This window comes from Lissotriton vulgaris, chromosome 9, assembly GCF_964263255.1.
Source record: "Lissotriton vulgaris chromosome 9, aLisVul1.2, whole genome shotgun sequence".
NCBI classification, from domain to species: Eukaryota; Metazoa; Chordata; class Amphibia; order Caudata; family Salamandridae; genus Lissotriton; species Lissotriton vulgaris.
In genome coordinates, this window is record NC_141697.1 from 730,379,802 (window position 1) to 730,407,708 (window position 27,907).

Sequence of the window (27,907 nt, forward strand, 5' to 3'; positions counted from 1 at the left end):
TTCAGAGTTCCAGGCACATAACAGGTTCCCACCAGCTAGGGCCCAAGCGTGAGTGAGTCCTGAACCCTCAACAGTTGTCCTATCAGTCCTAGAATCCTTGGATGTGGTGCTAAAGGTGCCCAGATGCCATTTTACAAAACCTTAGGAATTAAACAAAATTTGGCAAAAAGTACTCTGAGAACCAGGAGGAGACTGGAACTAACCTGCACACCTAGCTGCCCAAGGTGCATCACCAGTTGGATTGACTTTGCAGCTTCTCTTGCAAAGTTCTTCTTTACAGCAGTAAATCCATTTCAGCTGTACTTCACCAAAGGGGTAGTCAACCTTGTGGGACAGTCTTTGGCTACATACTTCTGCGGTGTCCCACTGGTGTTTTTCAACTTCCATTTCGGTGACTAAATCCAAACATAGAAATCTTCACTATGGCTTGACTCAAGGCCATCCAACGACGACGCTCCCGTCTCAGATACCTCATGCAGCCTTGCCCCATGGAACTTTACATTCTCAGATATTTTTCTTCAGAAATGTTTATAGGTTCAAAGGTAAACGCTGACTGGGCCCAATCAGCTTCTTGCATCTGAACCGCTCTCCATCGCGGTCTGCCTTAATTTCGAGCTTTGACCTTGTGTTGCACGCCTAGATGTCTGCGGTTAGGAATTTGATCTTTGAGGTGCTATTTTGAACCTTAAAATTTAAAAACTCATAACTCTGGCTCTGCTAATTGGATTTTTGTGTCTAGTAATTTATTAAAATGTGCTCTAATTTTCTAAATTGGTTTGGGATTTTTACCCTGTTGTGTTTTCACTTTATTAGTGTTTGTGTTCTTCATAAATACTTTTTACATTGACTCTAAGTTAAGCCTGACTGCTTTTTAGGTCTCGCCTAAGCTATCGCATAAGCGATGCTTTGGCAGGATATTACGTAAGGGGCTTTTAAAAGTGCTCCCAAAGGCTGCAAGCAGATCGGGTTACAGTGCATGTGCGCCGGTTGCGCGCACCATTTGTCAGCCTGCAGCCTTTGGGAGCACATTCGCGGCCACTTTGATGTTCTCAGTGAGCCGCGTGGCCACTGAGAACATCAAAGCGGCCGTGAAAGTAATCACCATTTGCCACCCCCTCCCTTATCCCACTTCCAGCTTGTTGTAAATTAAGCCTGTCTGAGGCCTGCCCCTTCCATGTGCGAGTCAAAACTGCAGTGTGCACCCGGTTCTCCACCTCATTATTGTATTTATGTATGTTTTTTTGCAGCAGCACACCAATGACTGTTAAATATGTGGGGGGGGGGGGGTTATTTTTAGTTTGTCTTGGACCCTTCACAGCATCTGATGGTTGCTCTTGTAAAGGAGCACTGCTGTTGAAAGGAGATAAGCGAATATATATTGTGCTGTCTTTGGGTTGAAGCTTATTATCTAAATAGTTTAAGGCAGTAGGAGATGTGAAGCAGGTGTGTCAGAATTTTTTCCCAATCGATTCCGGTGGCTGGCAGATCGTGTTCCTGCATTTCTGCATATGCAATTTACATTTTCTCGGGTTGTTTATGCATGCAAATGTTACTAGTATTTGACAGTCTGAAGGTATTTGAGTGAGCATTTTAGTAAAATCTTTTGCGTGTTGATTTGAAATTGCGTTTATACAGCGCTTACTACCCCTGATGAGACTTTGGAGTGCTTTATTGCGATCAGCACGCTACTCAGTAGCCCCAGAATTCATGGTCAGGCCATTGGTTATTGGGGGTTAGTCTGGCATTTTAAAGGAAATCATTCCCGGCATCTGTTCCAGTTTCTTTGTGGTACAATAATGACGGAGTTAACCTTTAGCGGGGACTTTGTGTGAACCAAATGTTTGCTGGAATTAATATATATTGTTAGGTTGCAAGGATATGGTTTCAAGAGATTAATACAGATAGATATGAGATTTACAGTAGCCTAGGTACATAGTAGGCATGCATATGGGAGAAGAGGTGCATGCAAAATAGATGAGGGAAAGAAAAATGAATGTAATTTAATGTCACTTTTTCATGCAGGATTTATTGAGGGAATATAGAAGGTGACCATGCAATCTCTGGATGTAAACATGAAAATAGACAACTTTTTCAATTCTGCTGCAAAGGAATGTGTTTTGTAACAATAGGCACTTCACTTTTAAGAGGTGGCGACACTAGACTCAATACAAACATGAAGACCCCCTTTACGAGTGACCGTCAAGCAATGCAAAATGTAAGCATATCCCAGTACCTGTGATTACAACATAACAGTGCCACCATCACCCGCTGTAGGTAATGCAAGCTATGTTTTCAAATCTAGAAAGACACCTATGTGTACCTAATACAACAGTATATTCAATACCATAATGTATTACAGTTTATGCAAATCATTTTACACCATACAAAACTACTGATAAAATATATTATGTAAACACCTCCAAACTTAAAATATAACAAAGCAGCTGAAAAACATATTGCGACAGCAACAATCCACACTAGTAAATTCAATGCATGTTTCTGACCCATCCACTACCTAGGTCAGGAGAAACTGTCCCCTGCATTCACCTGTAGAGTTACCGGGACGCCAGTACAGCCGCCATATTCTGCAGAATGAAAATGGAAAGTAGTCACCATGACTCTCGAGCATTCTTGGTTGTGTGTGATTGTTTAAATGTGCAACAATAGAGGGGGTGGGATGCACTCCATTGTTCCAGTATGTCTAATTTGTCCGAACTATTCTATGATTGCGTGCACATTGGTTAGGTGCCAAGCCCAAATGGCACCAACTTAGTAACAACTCCAGTGTGTGGGGCGTCATCTCCCCCAAAACCAATTGCACTGCTGTGTGGTCTTTGCCGTAAATTATACTCCAATTTAACAATGTAATCCTAGTAATCCTTTTATTTTTACTCTATGATAGGGTTTCTCTTGCTTGCTGGTCCACACATGGAATTATGTGCCATTTTCCAATGTTTCATACGAAAATAAATGAAAGGAAAGAAGGGGTAAAGTTAAAGGATTATATTTAAAAAGATTGGGTTTTTGCGATACAAAAGGAAGGAAACAACTTGCATAGTTGATGTATGGTTCTATGGTGGGGTCTATGACTGGGTTGTAAACCATATGTATTGAGAATAAATGAATGTACTTGTGAAAATTATGATGAATATATAATTGATTAGAATTCTATTTGTTATCTCTAGTGATCCCTGAGAAGGGCATCTGTAATGCCCGAAATGCATTGGATTTTTTTGAATAAACACTGCCTGGGGTGAATCGTGCGCCAGTCGTGTTTCCAAAAGAGGTCCGGATGGGCACATTTGAAACATTAGAAATGCAGAAAATTGGAGTATAATTTAGGGCAAAGGCCACACAGCAGTGCAATTGGTTTGGGGCGAGATGACGCCCCACCCCCTGGAATTGTTTTAATGTGAACACCTTTTTAGGTCTCGCCTAAGCTATCGCGTAAGCGATGCTTTGGCGAGATATTAAGTAAGGGGCTTTTAAAAGTGCTCCCAAAGGCTGCAGGCGGATCGGGGACAGTGCATGTGCGCCGGACGCCCAAACCATTTGTCCGCCTGCTGATCACTTTCGCGGCCGCTTTGATGTTCTCAGTGAGCCGCACGGCCACTGAGAACATCAAAGCAGCCGCGAAAGTGATCACCATTTGCTCGCGCACCACTCGTGTGCATTCTGGTACCGTTCTTATGTACTCGCCTGTCAGTGTATTTCTAATAATGTCTCGCTCTTCCGTCGCTCTGATGACCAGCCACCCTTAACATCCCTCATTTTATTCATTCCTTGCTTCCTTCTCCATCCATTTTGCCAATCTGCTTTCTTCTTTCTCCCCCGTCACCCTGTCTTCATCTTTCTTCCCATCTCCTTCCTCTTCCTTCTTTTCTTCCTCCATCTAATGCTGATTTTTTTCCTGTCCCTTCTTATCCAGTCCAGCTGGGTCTGTCCTCTGCCTCTTTCTATTTTCTCGGCGATTCTGCGCTTCTTCTGCTCATTCACTCTGTTTCTCCTTCCCCTCCCAGCCCTACATTTTTGTGGTTCTGTCACTCTCGCTCCATTTTTATCCACCTCTGTATTTCTGGCCTCTTTCTTCTCTGGCCACTTTTAATCTCTCCTTTCTTCCCTCATCTCTCTTGCCCAAGAATTCCCTTTCCTCTATATGTGCTCTATTTTCTCTTTGCACCTCTGGATTCATGTCTCCAAACTGTCTGGCTTGTCTTTCTATCACTCTATCTCTTTCTCCCCAGCCTCTTCGAACTCTCTCCTTTCTTTCTGGCACGCTCATTCACTTTCTGTTTCTCCTTCGCCTCCCACACCCACATTTTTGTGGCTCTGTTACACTGCCAGATTCCACTGTCCCAACCTCTCTTCTAACACACTGTGCCCGTTTACATTTTCTTGTTCGTTTTAAATCTTTAAGTGTCTAAACTGTTGTGATCTTTTTGTGGGCCTGCTTTTGCAGGTGACAGCACCATTTTAGACCTCTGCCATCTCCTGGCAGTATTAATCTGTTTATTGCAGTGAGCGAATAACACTGCAAAAATATATAAGTCTGCTATAGTGATGTCAGCGACACAAACAGGTCTTGTAAATATTGAATTTACATAGTGACAGCAAAAATGGAAATAAAGTGCCTTTTCCAAAGAGAAAATAAAATAAAATCTTAGGAGACAGGTCAACATAAGGTAAAACATATCAATTTTCTTTGTGGTCGATCTGTTTACCATTAAATAATAGGATGCGTTTTTTATATTTCTGGAAGCTCCCTGTAATATGTTTCATTTTCTCATTCATTACCTACAAATACTTGGGGCTTTCGCTGGCACTTAATGATGACTGTGTTCTCATTCCTTATGCCCGGCCTCACAAAACAAACAAGAAATATGTTTTTGAAATTCTTTGCTGTGCTGCCGCCAGGTATTGCGAGATATAAAATGAATCTGTGGCCTCATGCAAAACTCTTCCTCCGCTGTGCTTGACAAGCCATTGCAATGTGCTTCAGAGGTACCTGCCTAGTGGCGGCCATTTCAGGCGCTCATCACAGTAAGTGGAGTCACTTGAAATGGTCACCTGAAAAGGCAGAGAGGGGGCAGGGCTGCATCCCTTCCCCGGCGGTTTGCACAACTTAATTTGCCCTTCCTCCAGTGCCTTTCCCCATATGGGAACAAAGTCATTGAGAAAGAGATGGCTATTGGGTGTGCATTATGTGTGACAGTATCACCAGAGCATGAAGCAGAGCCGCCTTTATTTCATTTTGCAAGCTGCGGCATGCTCCTTGAAGCTCTTTATTGCACCCACCCCTTCCTGCTTCGCATTGAGCCCCCCCCACCACCCTCACTCAGCACAAACACAACCTCACCCTTAATAAGGCAGCAATGCCTCTTCAATATTTACTCCTCCCTCGCAGCATTTGCTGCCCTGCCAGACCTCCTCCCTCCGCTCCCAGGCGTCTCCCAGTCCCCACTCCACCATGAAGTGCTGGAACTCGTAAATACCCCCAGGGGTACAAAAGTCACACCGCCTCAATAGCTCCTGCTGGCGCCAAATGCTTGTGTATTTCCTCATTTACTCCATAACAAACCCCATAATGTATGTGCCAAACGCAATCAGTTCACCCCGTGGCGAGTGAGCTCGCATAATAAACTGAAAGCCTGCATTTCCCTTAATGCTACGAACCAGCACACAAAAAAACATACTTTACTAGCGTACCCCACTATACATTGCTTTGTGCCAACAGCAGCGCGCCACTAATTCTGAAAGCTTTTGTGGTATGGACGAGGACGTAGTGCCTTTATTCTTGGACAGTTAAGTATTTAAAAGTTAGTTAACAAGCATTGGCATAGCCAATAGGTCTAGCCTTCTGGACCTTTTAAGTGTTTAACCATGCAACAGTAAATGTTGTTGCACCAAGGATATTGAGCTGCATAACTAAATACTTATAAGGTTCCGAAAGCGAGACCTATTGGCTATGCACACACACAACCACACACACCCAATCCCATACCCAACCCCACACCCAACCACATACCCAACCACACACCCACCCCCACAACCACCCCCCCCACAACCACACCCCCCACAACCACACACACCCCCATCACACACACCCACAACCACACACACACAACCATAAACACACACAACCACACACACAACCTCCCAACCACAGACACAACCACACACCCAACCACACACACACACACACACACAACCACACACACACACAGCCACACACACACACCCACACAGACACACACACACAACCACACACAACAACACACACAACCACACACACAACCACACACACACATAACCACACGCACAACCACACACACACAACCACACACAAACAACCACACACACACACACAACCACACACACACAACCACACACACAACAACACACACACACACAATCACACACACATACAACCACACACACAACCACCCCCCCACAACCACACACCCCCACAACCACACCCACCCACAACCACACACACACACACACACAACCATAAACACACACCACCACACACACACAACCACACACACACAACCACACAACCACAGACATAACCACACACACAAACAACCACACACACACAACCACACTTACACACAACCACACACACACACAACCACACACACACAACCACACACACCTAACCACACGCACAACCACACACACACACAACCACAAACAAACAACCACACACACACAACCACACACACACAGCCACACACACACACAACCACACCCACACACACAACCACACCCATACACACAACCACACACACACCCACAACCACACACACAACCACACATGTTATGGCTGTTGCTTGACCAGGGCTCACATCCCAGTCTCCCAGTCTCCCAACATCCCAATTTCTCACATTGGTGTGGATAAAGACTTGTGTTTGTGCAGTACCATACAGTGATTTGTGTTACACAAAAATCCCAGATAAATAATTTGACATCAGAGTGACTCCTTTTAAAATTCTTCCTTAGTTTTTCAATAGGCTATGTTTTCCCCTTTTCTAAATTTAAGTGCCCTACCTTCCTTTTTGCACCATAGAGATTGATACCTGCAGCTCTGACAACCCTAGCAGGACTGAGCTACTGAAACTATGCAAAAAGAATCAATCAATCCTTCAATAAGTAGATTTGAAGAGCGCTATCGGTCACTTGTGAGGGTATCCAGGAGATGGCAGGATCCAATTGATTAGCCAAGATTTCAGGGACTTTTGGCACTTTGGAAGAGATGGTGAGGTCCATAGATAATACGATAGCTCATTCCATGTCTTTGCTCCTAGGAAGAAGGAGCAACGTCGGCATCTGCTATGTCAGGTGTGGGGGTTTAGGTTTTGCAAAAAGGATGTAGAGTGGGGCGCGTGTGTCTGATGGGCTGATGGAAGTTCAGGCGGTGGTTCAAGTAGGTGGGTCCACAGTTGTGTAGGGGACTTGTATGCATGGGTCAGAAGGTTGAACTGACACCTTTTCTGTACAGGGAGCCAGTGGAGTTCCCTGAGGTATGGGGTGATGTGGTTTGTCTAAGGAGATCCAGGACGAGTCTGGCTGCGGCGTTCTGCATGGTTCGTAATAGTCAGAGAAGGTGAACGGTGATGTCTGCGTAGAGATCGTTGCTGTAGTCCAGTTAGCAGGAGATGAGGTCCTGGGTGATGGTGCATCTTGAACATCTTACGAAGAATGCAGAGGATGAAGAAGCAGGAGGAGAGGAGGAAGTTGACCTGACTTGACATGGTTAGCTTATTGTCCAAAATGATGCCTAGGTTCAAGAGTGGTCAGTGGGGTTAGGAGTAGGTCAGAGTTCTGAGGGCCACCAGGATGCATCCCATAAGGAGCATTTGTTTCCAAAAATCAGTATCTCTGCCTTGTCCGTGTTGAGCTTCAGGCAGATTTCTTTCATCCAATTGGCGATGTATCTTATGCAGTTTTAGAATTTGGTGCTGGTGTTGGTGGTGTACTCATAGAGGGAGAGGATAAGCTGTGTGTCATGGGTATTGGATATAATGTTGAGTCCGTGGGTTTTGGTGATGCTGGCTAGGGGTGGCATATAAGTGCTGAAGAGGGTGGGGCTGAGTAAGCATCCTTGAGGTGAAAGAGGCAATCCATCTGATAGCGGCACCGTGAATGCCTATGTTTTGCAGCTTTGTGATGAATGTGTGGTGGGAGGCTGTATCGAAGACTGCTGACAATTCTAGGAGGATCAGAGCTGCAGTCTCTCCTCGGTCGAGTATAGCTCAGATGTCATCAGTACCCACAATGAGGGCTATTTTGGTGCTGTGGTTGCTACGGAAACCGGATTGGGGGGAGTCGAGTAGGAGGTTCTGTTCCAGATGTGAGGTTGAGTTGTTGGTTGGTAGATTTTTCAAAATACTTTGGCTGGATACAGGAGCAGGGAGCTGTTGAGGTCGCTGGGGTCTGCTGGTGATTTCTTTAGTAGGGCTTTGACTTCTGCGTGTTTCCAGTCCTCAGGGAAGGTGACCGTGGCAATTGAGGTATGGAACAAGGTGGTGGGTACTTGACTGATTCTGGCTTTGCCTAGGTTGAAGATGTGGTGAGATCATGCGTCGGTTTGGGCCCCTCAGTGGACAGAGTTCTTGATGGAGGCAGTGTCCTGTGGGGCGAACTGGCTCCATTCAGTTAGTCAGATGTTTGTGGTGGGAGCAGTGTCGTTTTGTTGCTTGAACAAATCAGTGGCTTGGGCTGGGGTTTGCAGTTTCTGTAGATGTTGGTGATCGTGTCATGATTAGGCTTGAACAAGCCTGAACTTGAGGCCACAGACAAGTGGCAGGTGAGGTGTCCAGGTGCCTACTAGTGCAGCTGTGGTGCAGCCTGCATTAATAAGATCCTAGGGTAGGTAGGACTTCTATTGCTGGAAAGAGGGGTGACCGTGAAAACCCACACAGCAGCAGTGTCACTGAATCCGGCTGGAACAAGCAGGAACTGGAATCCACAGGCAAGTGTCAGGCTAGGCGTCTCTGTACCTACAGAAGGGACTAAAAGCAGACAAGAGGGCTACCAAGCTGGATCTACATGTAACCCCAGGGCATTTGATGTGGTGCAGAGATGGCAGGCCACCTCAAAGGAGGATGAGGTGGATGGCAATAAGGAGGAGGGAGCATAGACAGAGAGGAGAAGAGGGAAGACCCAGCCAAGGTTCCTGAGTTGTCAAGAGAGCCCAACTCAACCCCAACAGATGACCTGGATACCCTGGATGCCCAGGATGGAACAGGGAACAGTGTGTCTGCCAAGGGTCTGGTCTCACAGGAGCTGATGGACAAGAGAGGGGAGAGGAAGCTCAAACTGGAGCCAACCAAGTTTTGGCTAGAAAAGGATAAGGCTGAGGCTGAAACAGCCTTTGAGGAAAAGAAACTGGCAGTGGAGGAGAGAAGGATTACCCATGAGCTCAGTCTCAGACAGCTTGACTTGAGAGCCAATCAGAAAGAGTCCAGCAGTAATGGTGGCAGCATAACAGCAGTGTCCAATGGAGAGCTGAGGGTCTGCATACCCAAGGACCTTGTGTCCCCTTGTGTTGTGGTAGGAGATGATATAGACACATGGTTCTCAGCATATGAAGTGGTACATGCCCACGCCTGACACTTGAGGCAAAAGACCAAACCAAGTATGTCCCTATGAAGGCCATTCTCCGTACTAAGGGGCTAAATAGGATTACAGTGATTCCACATCCTTTGGGCCGGCGGAAGCCACCGCAGGCCCAGAGGATGCGGAATCACCGTAGCAGTGCCTCCAAAGACCCCCGCCAGATTAGGATGGCTGGGGGGTCATCGGCGGACGGGAAAACCGTCCGCCGCTTTTCCGCTGCGGTCGCCTTCCGACCGTAGCGGAAAAGCTCTAATATGGTGGCGGTGTCTATCAGACACCACCAGCCATATTAGGATGGGGCAAGAAACATGCTTTCCACGGCGGCTTTTCCGGCGTGGAAAAGCATGTGGTCTTTTCAGTTTGGGGGCCCGTTGTGGGCTCCCAGAGTGTCAGGGGGTGGCGGGTGCACATGGGGGGTACCTATGGTACCCTCCAGCATTTACATGCACAAAGCAGCATGCACTGTGCGGTGCATGCCGCTTTGTGCATGTAAATGTGCAATACATGCATTTTTAACCTTGCGGCGGGTGCTGCTTCAAACAGCACCCGCCGCAAGGTTAAAGATACGGGATGTGACCGCCAGGGTGGTGGTCACATCCTAATTTGCATGGCGGGACCGCCGCTGCCCATGCGGACGGTCCGTCTACCTCGGGGTGGCGGACGGACGCAGGTCCTTCTGCCATCCTAATGACCCCCTAAATTTGGGCTGACCCCTGAGAAGTACAGGCAGGGATTCAGGGGCAGCCATAACTTCCCAATTCAGTCCTGGGTGGACTTCTTAGACTGCTCCAGCAAGGCACTTAAGGGATGGGAGAGAAGCAGCAAGGTAGATGACTTCAGCGGGCTGTACAACCTGATTTTGAGGGAGCACATAGTCATTACCTGTTTCCCAGAGCTGCACCAACACCTAGTAGATAGCAAGCTGACTGACCTCAGGTAGCTTGCTGAGAAGGCGGACCTTTGGGCCAGCATAGAGTGTCCAAGAAGGTATAGTGTGAGGTTCCCAAAAGAGCGGTCATAGTTCCCACCAGAAGAGGGAGGGAGGAGATAAAAAGGAGTTATCGCAAGTCCCCCAAAATAGTTCTCAAGAGAAATGGCCCCAATCTGGCCACCAGAAGAAAGGCTTCTCTGACAAGAATCATAACCAGTCTACTCCCAGGAGCTAAGAATGTTATGAGTGTATTACAAGAGTGATCACAAGTGCTTGGAGAGGAGTTGGCCCCAGTTAGTGGGGGGGGAGTTAGTGAGGTAACCCTAGTGCCCCTGGGTGACGAAGAGATGGTGATCAAAGCCAGCATGCCTTCCAATACTGCAAAGGATAGGCAGTGGGTCACCATCAATGGGCAGAGGATGGAGGCTCCGAGGGACACAGAAGATAGTATCACTACAGGAGGGTATCATCTGGTGTCCTCTGAGCAAGTGATCTAGTAACTAGTCCAATTAGCGCGGGGACACGCCGGTCGGCGTAACCAGGCGCTTTAGAAATTAATAAATATATAAATAAAATACATTGCACCAGGTTGTAGAAGCAGACAGCCAGGAGAGCCACTACCCTGAGTTCTAGTTACCTTTCATTTGGGGAAGGTCTCACGTCTTCTGAAGGTTGCTGTAAGCCCTGCCATGCCTGTGGACTGTCTGCTAGGCAATGCTTTTGAGCATAATACCCGGAAGGAAGTGGAATTCAGGTCACACCTGGAAATGTTGGGGTTGCCCGACTTGGTTTGTGTGACCACCAGGTCCATGGCTGCCTAGAAACGGAGTCAAGAAGTTCTGAAGCCTGGAAGAATGGACCAGATAGCTGCCAAGAGAGGGAAGGGGAAGGGGAAGCCAGTCCCTGAAAGTCCCACAGAGGAAGTGGATGGGTTGCCAGAGGAGGCTGCCCCGGAGTCTTTTGGGGAGGACAATACCACCCTATTGACCTGCCTAAGCTTGCTGGATGGCAAGCAGAAGGGGGAATCACCAGCGAGGAGTTCTGGAAAGCACATAGTAAAAGGGCTTAACCCTGGAGGGCATGAGGCAGGATGCTGAAGCACCAGTGGCTGATGATACCTCTGGAGATCATTGCATCTATTGGGAGAATGACCTCCAATATAGAGAGCATAAGGCACCTGTGCATGGTCAACAATTGCACTGGTAGTTCCCCATTGCTACAGGGCCTTCCTACTTGGGCTGGCACCTGAGACACCCCAGTCAGGACATCTGGAGCTGGATAAGACCTTTCCCAGGTGTGCCCCCCACTTTTACTGGTCCCGGATTAAGATTTCCTCAGATACATTCTGTAGGACTTGCTTGACCTGTGAGGCCAGTGGGAACACAGGAAAAAGCTGGAAGCTCCCCTGAATCCCTTGCCTGTAGTTGGTACCCGCTTTGAAAGGGTGGACATTGACATTGTAGGGCCCCTGGACCCCATGACAGCCTCTGGCAACAGGTTTATTCTGGTCTTGGTGGACCATGCAACTAGGTACCTCTGAGAACTGCACCTGCATTGCTAGGGCCTTGATGGGGATTTTCACCAGAGTGGGTTTCCCCAAGAAAGTGGTGTCGGACAGGGGCACCAACTTTATGTTTGCATATATACAGTCAATGTGGAAGAAGTGTGGAGTTACTTACATCTTTTCCACCTCCTACCATCCTCAAACAAATGGGATTGTTGAGAGATTCAACAAGACCCTGAGGGCATGATTTTGGGTCTACCGGCCTATGTAGTAGAAGTAGGATACTCTCTTGCCTTACCCGCTCTTTGTTTATAGTCAGTACCAATGTTGTTGTTTTTTTTAGTCGATTTGAACTTCTGTATGGTTATCCCGTTAGGGGACCTCTGAGTCTGGTTGAGGAGGTGTGGGAGCAAACTCCTAAGAAGCCCCAACAGGATGTGGTTAGCTACATGCTAGCCTATCAGAACCCTATGGCCTGGTTCTGGAAGAAGGCTTATGAGAACTTGAAGGTTAGCCCAGAGGTGATGATGCAATGGTATGACCAGACAGCTACCCATATGGAATTCCACCTAGGCAGAAAGTGTGGGTGGTAGAGCTAGTGGACCCCAGGCCCTCCAAGACTGTTGGACTAGGCCTTATGAGATAGTTGAGAGGAAGGGGAGGTCACCTACCTGGTGGACATCAAGATAACCAGACATCCCTAAAGAGTCTTTCATATTAAATCATCTCAAGCCACACTTTGATAGGGTCTGAGGTCACCATGCTATGGGTGACAGATGGTGGGGAAGAAGAGGAGAGGGAACCGTTCCCTGGCCTCCTACATTCAAAAGAGAAAGATGGGTCAGTGGAAAGTATCACTCTCTCCTCTACCCTGACATCAGTACAGCAGAGAGACTGTCACCAGCTGTTGGGACAGTTTGCCTCTTTGTTTTCCCTTACTCATGTTCTTACACATTTGTGTACCCATGACAGTGATACAGGAGATAGACCCCTGACAAAAACAAAATATATAGCCTATCTGATAAGGTGAGGGCCAGTATCAAGGAGGAAGTATCTAAGATGTTGGAGTTACAGTCTTGGGGTCTTCCCCCGAACAGTTTGCCTAATTACCTCTAATTTTTGCTGGATTTTTGTTTTTGCTGCCCTTCGAAATCTGTGCACTTTACCCCTACAAATAAGTGCTTAAGTGCTTGTGCTCACCCCTCTAAACATGGTCTGTTTGGCATACACTAATTGGCATATTCAATTTACTTATAAGTCCCTTGTATAGTGGTATTCCATGAACCCAGGGCCTGTAACTTAAATGTTACAGTGGGCATGCGGCACCGAATGTGCTACCCACCTAACTAGCAATCTAAAACCTGTTCCAGGCCTGCCATTTCAGCCTGAATGCAGTGTCACACTGATATGTTGACTTGGTATTTAAACCCCCTTTGCCAAGCCTTAAACTCTCCTTTTATTACATATAAGTACCCCTACGGTATGCCACAGGTAGCCCCTAGCGCAGAGTGCAGTGTAATCAAAATGTTGGGCATGTACTTTGAAGTTTTTCATGTCCTGGTATTGAAAAAACTCCCAAATTAGTTTTTCAATACTGTGAGGCCTACCCCGCCCATATTACATTTAATAAGCTGTAATTCCTAAATGAGAGACTGTAGATTTGTCATGTTTAGTACCGATGAAATTGTAATGAAAATCCCTCTTTAACGGTAAAGTCTGATTTTTCAACACAACTTTGAAAATGCCACTTTGAAAACATTGCTAAGAGAAAAGAGGGGGGGTTGTCCTAGCTGTCACATTCATATGCTGCTATAACAATTTAACAGACTAAAGGAAATCAATTCAATTGATATGGACTATAAGCATGTATTTGCTACTTCGTTCTGTGCACTTTACTCCACATTTAATCATGGGTCAGGTAAGTGCGGATACGTTTCAATCAAGAACAAATTATACATATTAAGGCAACAAATAAAACAAACTTTGTGATGAAACAATATGATGTAACAAATAATACATGAAGCGTGATACATTTACCTAAACATTATAACACCAGTCTTAGTTCAAAAATGGAGCAGCTACTAGGACAACCTTTAGCATCCACATTGTGTAACAAATTCAAGGAGCTGCTACCCACCGGGAAAAGAGAAATATTAGGCCCAGTAGTGAGACAATTCAAATAACATTTCTACTGGGGAAAACTTAATTAAAAGCAAAAGTCTCCGCATTGTGTAATGCCGACGTATTTCAATTCCCAAGGTGGTTTGTGGGATTCTCTTCTGGGCATGGACTGGTTTATCTGATTTAAAAGAGAAATAAATTTGCACATTGCAGGCAAGAAGAGGCAGGTTAAAATGTGGATGGCACGATTTGCACCAGATGGGCGGTGCTTTTACAAAGGGTATAAGAATGCTTGCTGTCGGTTAAATGGAAACCTAGTTCTACTTTGGTTTGACGATTTTCGCCATGCCTAGTAGCTAGTAGCTCAGGGAAACCGATGATTTTCCTACTGCTCAACTGTCGGTCCGCAGCAAAACCTGCATCAGACATCGCTGCCCTTATCATTAGCCAGGAAATTGACCTAGCAATCCTGAGAGAAACTTGGCTTTCAGAATCCTCATCTCCATTCATGGATCTTCTAGTGCCCCCTCAATACAACATTGTGAGATTAGATAGACTAAAAAAGACAGGAGGCGGTATAGCCGGCATCCACCGATCGGATATAGAGATCAACATAATACAATCCGACCCACTCGAATCCTGTGAATATCTAGGTCTCAATATACGATCGACAATCAAAGGTGCAATCTGCATGCGCTGTACCACCATTCAGGTAATAATGCGACGTTCATAGAACAGTTAATGGAGATCATCACGGCTAACTCTAACAATCACTCTAACAACATATTCCTAGGACGAATTTAACTTACACTGGGAAGACAATAATGACAAACAGGTCAACGCTCTTAAATACTTTTTAACTGAGCTAAACCTTACCCAAGCCTGCACACAGCCAACACACTCGAAAGGAGCAACACTAGACTGGATAATATCGAGAAACAAGAATGCCTCAATCCACTCGGTTGTTCCGTGCGACTGGTCGGATCACCATGCCATAACCTTCCTTATACCCACCTTGAAAAAGAACAAGACCACGCAGCCTATCAAACTCAAAAAGTGGACCCGGGACACTAAAGACTCAAATATTGAACTACTAGTTGAAATTTGTGAGATGGAACTGAATCCGCCTAACAATTTGCAGAATGTGAATGATCTAACGGATCACTACACTGCTCAGTAACAAATATAGTCAACTCTACCATGCCACTAAAACTAAAAAGGGTCACGGAAAAGGATAAAAATCCATGGTTTAATGGGACACTGAACGAATATAGGCGGAAACTAAGACAAGCTGAAAGAAAATTGAGACAGCACCCATCATCCCCCGAGTTGAAACCGCTCCGAAAAATCAGAAACCAATACAACAAAAAGATCCTCAATTCCAAAAAAGAATTTATTAGATCAGAACTGGATAACGCAAAAAACAGACCACGGAAACTATTCGAGAAAATTAAAGCAGCAATCCAACAAGTTGGCCAAATCTGCCCAAGAAACTACAAAAACTCGTCTGAGTTGTTAAGAATTCTCAACTTTCTTCACCGACAAGGCCAACACGTTCGAAAGAGAGTTCAGGATGGCAGCTGACAACATGCCCAACCAACCACAAACACTGAACAATACCAACTCGACAATCGACCATGATAGGCCAAAGAACAAAGCACAGTGGGATGCCTTCAAGCTATACGACCAGATTACCATCTCCAAAATGCTCTCGGATATCAAACCTAATAACCACTATAATGACCCACTCCCCTCTAAATGTCTACAAACAATCAGCCATATTGTCATCCCAATAAGGACAAAAATAATAAATGCCTCACTATCTCAAGGGATCCTTTCAGAATGTCTAAAAAAAGGTCAAGTCGTCCCCATCATCAAAAAACCTACAGCAGCGGATCCTAATAACTTTTGCCCAGTTACCAATATTCCATTACTTGCCAACTTAATTGAGAAATGTGTGCAAAATCAACTGAGCCAACACATTGCTAATTTCATGCTACTGGACGACTACCTGTCGGGATTCAGAACAGGCCACAGCACGGGAACAGCGATCCTACATATTGTCGATGATGCATAACAGGCCCTAGATCGCAATTGAACATGTCTACTAGTCCTTCTCGACCTGTCGTCTGCATTCAATATGGTAAATCATGGAAAATTACTAGCCAGGCTTCATAACAGGATGGGATTGTCAGGAAATGTGCTGAAATGGTTTGAATCCTTCCTTCAGAATAGAAAGCAAAGATTTCTGGTCAACCAGACGCTATCCCCATCATGTCCTAATTCAATTGGAGTGCCTCAAGGATCTACACTATATCCATCTCTTTTCAACCTGTATGTCAAACCCCTTACAGAAATTCTCCGAGAAGCAAACATATCCTATCACATGTACGCAGACGACACACAGATTTACATCAAGATCGCATCCCTGGAAGACATCAAGGTAATGAATGAGGCCCTAAAAGTGTCACTATGCTGGTTAACTACCAATCCTCTGCACAAAAAACTGAATTCCTATTAATTTCACCACCAAAGAACCACACAGAAGTAAAGGAATGGACCAAAATGATCACAGCACTAAACTGCACCCCTACTCTAGTGGATTCAGCGAAATCACACTAGATAAGAACCTAGACATGGTAGCCCACATCAAATCAATGGCAAAAAAGTGCCCGTTTTCACCTGAACTACATTAGGAGAGTGAAACCATTCATTTCTAAGGCGAATCTCAAATTGGCAGTACAATCCTTAGATATCGCAAGGCTTGAATACTAATGCACAACCTTAGCAGGTCTACTGAAAATGTCTACAGTACCACTAAAAGCATGCCTCAATGCAGTTGCAAGACTCATCACTGGAGCGAGGAAATTCGATCATATCTTTTCACACCTGAAATCGTTAAACTGGCTACCGTACGAAGCCAGAATCCAACTTAAGATGGCATGTATCACCCGCAAAGCGCTCCACTACAAAACACCAAGATACCTGGCCCAGAAGATTGAGCTATCTGGAGGATGCAGACCAGCCAGGAATGCCAAGGAGCTGCTGCCGAGACCACCCATCTTCTGAAAAAAGAAAACTTATAACAGAGCTTTCTCCAGAGCCGCCCCCAGAATTTGGAACTCCCTCCCTTCAAATATTAAGAAAATTCCAAACACGGCAACATTCAAGAGGGAAGCTAAGTACTTCCTAATGAGTAAGCTCCACAAATAGGCAAGATAGGTCATCTCCACCACCTGGACATAGATGTTTCCAAAACACAACAACAAATCAAAGTAAAGAGAAAGTCACTTGCTATACTGAGGATAACCTGTATTGATACTATACTAATCCAGATTTACGGATCTATAAGGCACGGAAAAAGACAATTCGGAACTATTGGTACTGAAGTCTCAATATACCTGGTACAATACATTAGACAAGTCCAACAACTTTCATTGAAACCTTTAAGATAGACATTTACAGGAATTGTACAGATATATGTCATTTCCGATATCAAGTTGGAGCCTAATTATACCACGTGATTGTATTTATTTATGCGAATACGTTATTGATGTACACCGAACCTACCTCATACCTTTGTGAAACGTTTACTACATAGCTTTGTACCTAACCTACCTCATAACATTGAAATGTCATGCCATATAAGTTGTATATCGAACCTACCTCATGAAAAATGTGAAGCGCTCTGATACCCAAGGGTCACATTCGCGCTATATAAAACTCTCTAAATAAAAAAATGATTCCTTTCAGCTCTCAGTCAGCTCAACATATAGCTTGAACAGCGCCACACCGCTGCCAATTTCACAAATTGGTAAAAAGAGTTGCTTCTTTTAAAGTTTATACAGAAACAAACTTTATCGAGTCTCTGTGCATTGGGATGTGAAGGTAATCTAATGGTGTCTCATTCCCAGTTTCTCTCTTCAAGAGTCTGTTAAAATGATTTAGCAGCATTTGAATATGACTGCTAGGACAAACTGCCCCCTTTCTCTTAGTTTACTACGGCCCTGTCCAGCTGCCTAGGACCGAATCCCTTGTTGAAAACATTGGCATTTTTCTGCCCTGAGCCCTTTTGTGCCTGCAGCGTATGTTGGGTCACATGACTTGGTGTTACTGACAGTTTGACTTTATGAATTCCTCCCAGACAGTCAAACAAAAGAGGGAATCTGTGTGTCTGTATGAGCCATATGCTAGCAGGATGGGGCAGAGCTGAGCACAGCCCCACTTATAACTGAGTAGCTTGTGCTCTGCCTCCACACAAAGGGACAAACAACCCTGTATTGTCACTGCAGCCAGCTTGGCGCCAGAGCAGGGGCATCAATAATTTCCATGCACTTCAAAGATCCTTTCCAGAAGCTTCTCTCACCTTCCAGAAAAAAGGGCACCAAAGTATAAAAATTAGACCTTCAGACCTGTTCTTAAGTTCACTACTGGACCTGCGGAAAGACTCTCAGAGGACTGCCTGCTGCCCTGATCTGCTGTGCACTCTACCAGACTGCTGCTGTACCTGGAAAGACTGCTTTGCTGCATGGAGTTAGCCTTGTACCCTCAGTGCTCAGGCCTGCTTTTCAGCCCTGCATCTACACCTGCACCCAAGACTACCAGAAGTTACTCCAGGGGCTAGTTTTCTGGTCTCCTGTTAAGAGCCACAGTAACATAACAGGCTCCCACCATGTTAAACCTGTACCTGGACCCAGCCGGAGTAATTCCTGAACCCCCAAGAGGTGTCCCATCAGTTCTGGACCCTTTGTTGTGGTGCTAAAGGTTTTCAGATTGTAATTTTACAAAAATGAGGACCAGGAGGACACCAGGACCAACCTGCTTGCCTATCCGGCTGAGGTGCATCGGCAATCGGATTGACTTTGCAGCTTCTCTCACTAAGTTCTTCTCCACAGCAGCCAATCTGTTTCAGCGGTCCTTCGCCGAAGGAGTGTCCGACCTTGTAAAACTGTCTTCAGCTACAGCTGCCCCGTTCCGCTGTAGTTTTTCGACTTTCCATTAAGGCGACTAAGTCTGAACGTAGAAATCTTCACCGGGATTTGATCCAAGGCCATCCGATGACAACACTCCCTCCTCCAGCATCTCCTGCAGCCTTCCCCCGCTTAACTTTACCTTCTGAAACATTTTTGTTCAGATATTTTTCTAAGCCCGAACGTAAGCTCTGACTGTGCCTAATCCACTTCTTGTATCTGAACAGCGCTTTAAGGTCGGCCTTAATTTTCTACTTTGACCTGGTCAGCGCGACTAAATGTCCGTGGTTGCCACTTGGATCTTTTATACCCTATTTTGAACCTTGAACTTTAAAAACTTATAACTCCAGTTCTACTGATTGGATTTTTGTCATGTTGCTGTCAAATAATTTAATCAGTATTTTTCTAAATTGTTTGGGGATTTATTTGTGATGCCTTTTCACTTTATTACGGTTTGTGTGCTGCATAAATACTTTACAAGTTGCCTGTAAATTAAGCCTGACTTCTTTTTGTGTCAAGATACCCAGGGTTAAGCAAAGGATAATTTAGTGACTTTTTGTAGTTCACCCTGCAAGGAATTCTGGCTGTTGCTTAACCAGGGAACACACCCCAGTCAACCAGCAACCCACTTTCTCACTAGAGTCACTTGAGAGTTTTTATTTTTATTAAATAAATCATCATCAGGGATAGCCAACAAAGGGGCAACAGCTGTTATCCAGCAAAGGGAAACAGTTACTACAACTGCATGTCAAATGTCACCCACATTTGACTTGTATTTATCTGACCTCGAAGATGCTCTCTGGGAAGCTAACAGCCATCCTCCATTGTTAGCCAATGAGGAAATTGGGTGCCTCCAGTATGCTGGCGATATTGTGCTATTAAGCCAAACTCCGATCGGTTTGCAACATGGAATGAGCGCATTAGCCAAGTACATGGAAGTGCAAGGGCTAGAATTAAATTGATCAAAGACAAGGGTAGTACGACTAGTGGATGCCAAATACAAGAAATACACATGGCACCTGAATGGAAAAAAGTAGAGGCAGTTGCTTCATATAAATATCGCAGATTCAAGGTTGAACAAAAACTGAGTTACAAGTCACAGCTCACCGCAAAATGGGCCAAAGCCCAAAATCTTATATATGGCTTCAAACTATTCAAAAAGAAATGAAGCTGTCCGTCCCACGGTAACCTGCCATCCATTATGCTCGCACAGCTAATGCCAACAGTGACCTATGGAACAGAAATAATGAGGAGTCGAGAAATCCCAGCTTTCAACAAGATACAAACAAAAGTTTACAAAAACGTTTTCCACACTCAGCAAAGTGCATCATCGGCCCAAGTCTGACTTGAGTTTGGTTTGTCCAACCAAATATTCAGGAGTAAAGGTGAATTCATTAAATTATGTGGGAGGTTGCGTGCATCTAAAACTGGTTCCATTAACAATCTGTGCTGGAAAGAAATAGAGAGGCAAAAAGCAAATAAAATTCAAGGATCCCGGGGTTGCTATCTAAACCAGGTGATAGATGACATGTGTGCTCAAGACATTTGGAACTCTAGCATTGGGAAAAAAGGTCTTTAACAAATTAATCGACTCAACAATAAAGCTTGTGTCACATTCAACAGACCAGAACATTTTACTACAAAGACATCACGCTTGAACAGTGATCAGCTCATATGGTACTAGGAAGCCTCAGGAATATTTATGAGTTTATTTCTGATCAGCTTTAAAACATCAATTTACGAGATTACATTTTGGCATGTGGGAAACAAACGATCTCATCACTTCATGGAAAGATCAAAAGCACAACTGAGAACTGCAGACTGTGTGACTATCAATATAAATCACTCCAACATATTTTCTGCGCATGCCCAAAGTTATTAAAAGAAAGGAAGTTGCTATTAAAATAAAAATCTAACAACATGAACATTCGAACAAGCTGAGAAGAGTTATCACCTAGCTAGGTGGGACCTCAATCCCCTAGTCTGCAGGGGGGTAAAAAGTTGTAAATCTGTATTTAAAGGAAATAGATTGAAATCCTCTGGAATTCCAAACAGATTCTTAGAATTAATGGAAAACTACAAAAACTTGTAAAGGAAACGAGCTGTCATACACAGTTTTTCTTATGATATTTTTGTTCGATTTTAACAGAAATTTTACTTAAGGTCCATCGAATGTAGAACAAGGATTGTTTTAAAATTGTATTAATGTTTTTTTATTAGGATGTCTCTGCGCTGTAAAACATGTTGCTTGGTGTAATGGTTTTTCGAAAGACCGAACACTTGAATAAATAAAGTAAATTATGAGCTTCAACTTTAAGCAGGCATGTGCAACTTTGTTTCGGTAAAACATAATTTATTACCTCAGCACTACACTGTCTTTCCCCTCAATCAGTTATCTGAGTTCACTGAAAGGTTACAGAGTCAAGTAAGGCCTATTATACTTTAAGCACACTTCACTCACACCTCCTTATAAACGGTTGTTAACTCTCTCCCAATACATCGATTGATGATTGCGGTTAAGATCTGTTTCTAGGCGCCGCTAAGGGCATGTAAACACCATCACCTATTCTCCACCCCTTAATAATCTGTTGGCATGCTTCCAAAACGTCTAATCTGTGTGCATTTCAGAAACAAAAAAATGCATGTACATTAATTAAAAATTCCATTCCCCTAGGTATACCTCAAGAAGCTTTCTCCCTTTGTGGGATACAAAATTAACTGATAATGCATAATTGTATAGCATTTTATAATCAGCACGAACAAATTCTGTCTCTGATTTACTCATGCAGTAACTCGCATCTGTTTTGAGTAAACTTGAGTATGCAAACTGGTATACTTTGGTATCTTGGTATATACCACCTTGCAAACAGACTACAATGATACATGACAAAATCATAAAAACTATATATTAACAAACAAAAAGCGAATGTAGCACTATATTGTTTACCCCTTGTATGCTCATGACGAGCTGAGCTCGTCATGGCATACAGTCGGGCTGTGCTCATGACGAGCTCAGCTCGTCATGAGACACCCCCACGGGGGAAGCGCTGGTGCTTCCCCTTGGGTGCACGATCCTAAAGATTTTTACGGGGAAGACCTTCCCCTGCCTCCCCCCGCCCCCTTCCACATCATTGCAGGATTCCCTTTTTGTTTTCCGACTCGCAGGAAGCCATTTGCTTCCTACGCGTTCGGAGAAAAAGGTGAGTTTTGGAGCTGGGGAGGGGTGATTACACCGAAAGAGACACCGGGGGGAAAGGAAAGGGTTTTCCTTTCCCTCGATGCCTCTTTTGAGCATTCCTGCTGCACGATTGTGCGATCGTACAGCAAGAATGCCCACTAGACGGCAGGGATTTTATATTTTTTACTTTTGGCAATGTTTGTTTGTTCGGGGAGTGGCCCCTTGGAGAAGGGTCGCTCCCCATTGTGGGGCATTTTAATTTGCGTTGTCTGCCACCCGGGAGGGGTCAGAATATTATCTAATTTTTACAAAAATCGGCGCACATTCGGCCATTGTTCTGGGGAGTGGCCCCTTGGGCAAGGGCCACTCCTATGGGGGCCATTTTAGAGAGGCCAGATAAAAATATTTAGACTTGGGGAGCGACCCCTTAGGCAAGGGTCACTCCCCTTTTGGAGACAATGTAGATCGCTTTGTCTGCCCCCCTGGGGGGCATAATTTTTTTTTTTTTTTGAAATTGTGCCAATGTGCTGGGGAGCGGCCCCCTGGGCAAGGGTCACTCCCATGGGGGCCATTTTAGGGAGCCCATATTTTACAATTTAGTCTTGGGGGCAATATAAATTGCTTTGTCTGCCTCCCTGGGGGGGCAGAATTTTTTTTTTTTTTTAAATTGGGCCAATGCGCTGGGAAGTGGCCCTTTGGGCAAGGGTCACTCCCATGGGGGCCATTTTAGGGAGCCCATTTTATAAAATGTAGTCTTGGGGAGCGACCCCTTAGGCAAGGGTCGCTCCCCTTTCGGGGGCCTACAATTTTTCTTTGTTTGCCCCCCTGGGGGGGTGGGTGATTTAAATGTTAATAAATGTATTGGGATCACTGGGCCACCTGAATAAATGTAGCTGGGGGTGGCCCCTTGGGCAAGGCAAGGGTCACACCCTTTTGGGGGCATACATTTTGGCTTTGTCTGTCCCCTTTGGGGGGGCGATTTAATTATTCTTTCATCAGCATGCTTTAGCTCACTCCACCATCCCAGTTTAGACATATGCAAATGAGTGTGACCCTGTGCCTCATGGGAACAGTACTGCAAAACCATGTTTTCCCTGGCCCAGAAACAACCACCATGGGACCGGTTTCAGGCTAATCAGCAGTCTTCAGCCAGGCTAGCTTGAATCCAGTAGCAAAGGGACCCATGTCTGGGCATACCCTACCAACTTAGGGCAATCAAAGCGCACCGGGTCAGACTGATTTACATATGGCCATGTCTGAACTGGGTGGTGGAGTGAGCTAAAGAATGATGATGGATTAAACTCAGATCCGTCCATCATCTCTTTTGATATCACCCTGAGGGGCAGTTCGGCATTTTTTTTTGTAGGGCCAGTAGCCCACCTCGTTTTTTTTTTAATGGTGGGGAGCTGCCCCTTGGACATGGGTTACTCTCCTTTCTGGGAGGATGATTGTGACCATTTCTGTCCTTTTTGGGATTACAGAGTAGCAATATGTTTTTAGGCCCAGATGCCACTAGACACCAGAGTTTTTTTTATTTGTGTTTTGGGGGGTGGCCTCAAGGGCAAGGGTTGCTCCCCTTTTACCGGGGTGAATATTTAAGTTATACTCTTAGGCCCACCTACCCCTTAGCTTGGATGGTGGCTTGGTGCATTGTTTGCATATGTGATTGTAATGGTTTTTTTCCTTTTTATTCTAGTGTAAAGCTTTTGATTCCTGTTTGTGGTTTTGACAGTGGTTGTTCTGCAGTTTTGCGTACTTGCAATTTTTTGGTAAGTAAAACATTTGTGTTGTATTTGCTCCAAATGAGTAATATTGTAATGTAGGAATTAATTGTTTTGTGAGTGGTCTCAAAGTGGCAGCATATTTAGTGTGATGTGTTTTGCATTGTCTTATGTGTAATTTTCTTTTCTCTTTTTTTTTAATGGGATATTGTTGATCCTTACTGTGTCTGTGCAGAGTACGTGGTGTAACTGCTTCTGGCTAGTGAGTGGTATAGTGTTTGTTGTTGTTGACTTGTTTGACAAGTTACCTTTATTAGTAATCATTATGGCTAGCTGTAGAATGACTGCTCAGCAGGGGGTTGGTATGCTTCTTGAATCTTCCTCTGAGCCAGATTATGAGACTGACAGTGCGTCTGAGGGAGAGGAGGGAGGGGAAGATTCTGGCAGTGAGTTTTCTCTCCACATGGAATCATCGGATGATGAAGGTTCTCTCAGTGCAGATGAAGTGCCTGTTTTAGAGGAGGATACTGATGTGCCGATGGTGCAAGAGGCATCTGGATTGCAGCCTGAGGGTGCTAGGCTTCCAACTGGAAGTGCTGGACTCTGGGTTGATCCAAACATGGTGCAGCCGGTGATGCCTGTTTTTAGAATTTGTGGACAGGAGGGATGTGTACATGCTGACTAGCATCCATGATGAGAGTACTTCACCTGTGCCTGTTTGGGGTCAGGTTGCTGAAGTGCACAAACCTGTGTGGCTTCTGGACTACAATAAGCACATGGGTGGTGTTGACAGAGTAGATCAGAGGTTGGAACCTTACACTGCTATTCGGAAGGCTTATGTTTGGTATAAGAAGTTGGCCATCCATTTTTTCAACTTAGCAACTTACAATGCTTTTATTGTGTTCAAGGAGTGTTCTGCTGCGTCAAAGTTGACATTTCTTCAGTTTCAGCACTCTGTGATAGCTAGCCTAGTTGTTGTGGAACAGGTAAGTGTTCCTAGATTTGGTGTGGCGGAGGATGTGGCTGAATTGAAAGATCGCCACTTTCCTGATTACATTCCTCCCACATCTACAAAAGACTTTCCCACTAGGAGAAGTGGAGTCTGTTGGTGAAGAGGTTTGCGGAAGGGGACTCGTCTTTTCTGCCCCGGGTGTCCTTCTAACCCTGGGCTGTGTGTGCCTGCTTGTTATAGAGCGTCCCCACGCAAAATAATTTTGGGGAGTATCCATGAGTGGTAAAATGAACTGCCTGGTCTGTATTGTTTAAAAATGTGTATTCTGTTTCAAGGTTGACATTAGTGCAATGTATTTAGTTTTAGATTTTGTGTGAGTAGATTTGCATCAATTTGCAATTTGTTTGTGTTCATTTTGTATAAAAAATTCTAAACGTGATGGCGGTGTGTGTAGGCTGGCACTTGGCTGGTGGTGTGCGTGAACTGGCGCTTGGCTAGCGGTGTGCGTGGACTCGTGCTTTGCTGGTGGTGTGCGTGGATTGGCACTTGGCTGGCAGTGTACGTGGATTGGCGCTTGGCTGGCGGTGTGCGTGAATTGGTGCTTGGCTGGCAGTGTGCGTGGATTGGTGCTTGGCTGACGGTGTGCGTGGACTGGTGCTTGGCTGACAGTGTGCGTGGACTGGTGCTTGGATGGCGGTGTGCGTGGACTGGTGCTTGGCTGGGGGTGTGCGTGGATTGGTGCTTGGCTGGCGGTGTGCGTGGACTGGTGCTTGGCTGGCGGTGTGCGTGGATTGGTGCTTGGCTGGCAGTGTGCGTGGACTGGTGCTTGGGTGGTGGTGTGCGTGGACTGGTGCTTGGATGGCGGTTTGGGTTGATTGGCGCTTGGCTGGTGGTGTGTGTGGACTGGTGCTTGGATGGCGCTTGGCTGGCTGTGTGCGTGGACTGCCGCTTGGTTGGCGGAGTGCGTGGATTGGCGCTAGGCTGGCGGTGTGCATGGACTGGTGCTTGGATGGCGGTGTGGGTGGACTGGCGCTCGGCTGGCGGTGTGTGAGTAGTTACTTTCTATTGGTCACTACACACACTGCTAGCTGAGCGTCACTCCACGCAGTCCACCACTTTGTGTAGTTGCTGTGTTAGGAATGTGGGCGTGTGAAAGTGATGGGCCCTTGAATGGCGCTGTCTGCTTGTGTGAGTGTTGTAATGTGATGGGCCCGTGGCTGGCGGTGGGAATGTTTTGTACGTGTCACACGTATGAAAGGTGTATGAATGGCCTGTAAAGAGGTTGGTGCCTTGACGTGGCTTTACAGCTCACGAGCTGTGAGTCAATAGTTCAGTTTCTCGTCCTTTCAATTATTAACAGTGCATTTAATTTTTGTGAAATGACTTTCTAATACAATTGTATATACTGAATCATCACTCACCCTCGTGCCAATTCCAACCAGTATGTGTGCGTGCTTGAGGATTAGATGGCTGTGCAGTAATATTTGTCTTTTTTCTGTTTCTGAAGCAGGGTGTACCTTGTCCCTTTTTGTGAATGTTGTAATGTGTTGGTTTTGTGCCTGGTGGTGTAAATGGTCTTGTGTGTATCAGGTATGAAAGGTGCGTGAATGGCCTGTAAAACGGTTGGTGCCTTGTCGTGGCTTTACAGCTCACGAGTTGCGAGTCACTGGTTCGGTTTTTAGCATTTAATTATTGACAGTGCATTTCATTTTTGTGAAATCTCTTGTTAATAAAATGTTATGTACTGAACCATCACTCGCCCTTGTACCATATCCAACCAGTTTGTGTGTGTGTGTGTTTGAGGGATAGATAGCTGTGCTGGAATGTTTGTCTTTTGAGTTTCTCTGTCAAGGTGTACATTCCATCTAAGAATAACCTACCAAATGTAGATATTATTGTTAACCCATGGGATTACACGGTGATGTCTCTCTTGTGAATTCCAACTTATCTTTTTATCCACAATGTCCTGCAAAGCTGAAAATGTCTGTCACAATTTACATTATTGTGCCAAAAATCTCACGCTGCAGAAATGAACTCATAATTATGTCAAAACAATTTGGTTTTGCAAGGGAGGTTACCTGGGTTTTTGGTCCCGTGCTCGGCGGCCATCCAGGGAAACCTACCAAACCGAAACACTTCTGAAAAGTAGACACCCGGGGGCTTTCAATGAGGTATGGCTTGCATGGATACCCCAACGTTCCCATACCCAGAATCCCTTGCAAACCTCAATTTTAGCTGAAACAAAATCAGTTTTTTCACACATTTTTGTGCGGGAAAGTGTGGCATCACCAGACTCACACAAATTTCCTACCACTCAGCATTCCCCCAGGTCTCTCGATAAAAATGGTGCCTCACTTGTGTGAGAGGTGCAAGTACCCGCGACAGGCAAGGGCACAAAACGTATTTACATCAAAATTGCCTATGTCAAAACCACCTGCTTTTGCAAGGGGGGTCACCTGGGTTTTTGGCCCTGTGCTCGACGGTCATTCAGGGAAACCTACCAAACCCACACATTTCTGAAAAGTAGACACCCATGGGCTTCCAAGGAGGTATGGCTTGCGTGGATCCCTCAACATTCCCTTACCCAGAATCCTTTGCAAACCTCAATTTTAGCTGAAAAAAATCATTTTTTTCACACATTTTTGTGTGGGAAAGTGTGGCATCACCGGGCTCATACAAACTTCCTACCACCCAGCGTTCCCCCAGTTCTCCCCATAAAAATGGTGCCTCACTTGTGTGGGAAGCGCAAGTACCTGCGACAGGCAAGGGCCCAAAACGTAGTGAGGCGACATCAAAATTGCCTATGACAAAACCACCTGCTTTAGGGGATCCATGCAAGCCATACCTCCTTGGAAGCCCCCGGGTGTCTACTTTCCAGAAATGTGCGGGTTTGGTAGGTTTCCCTA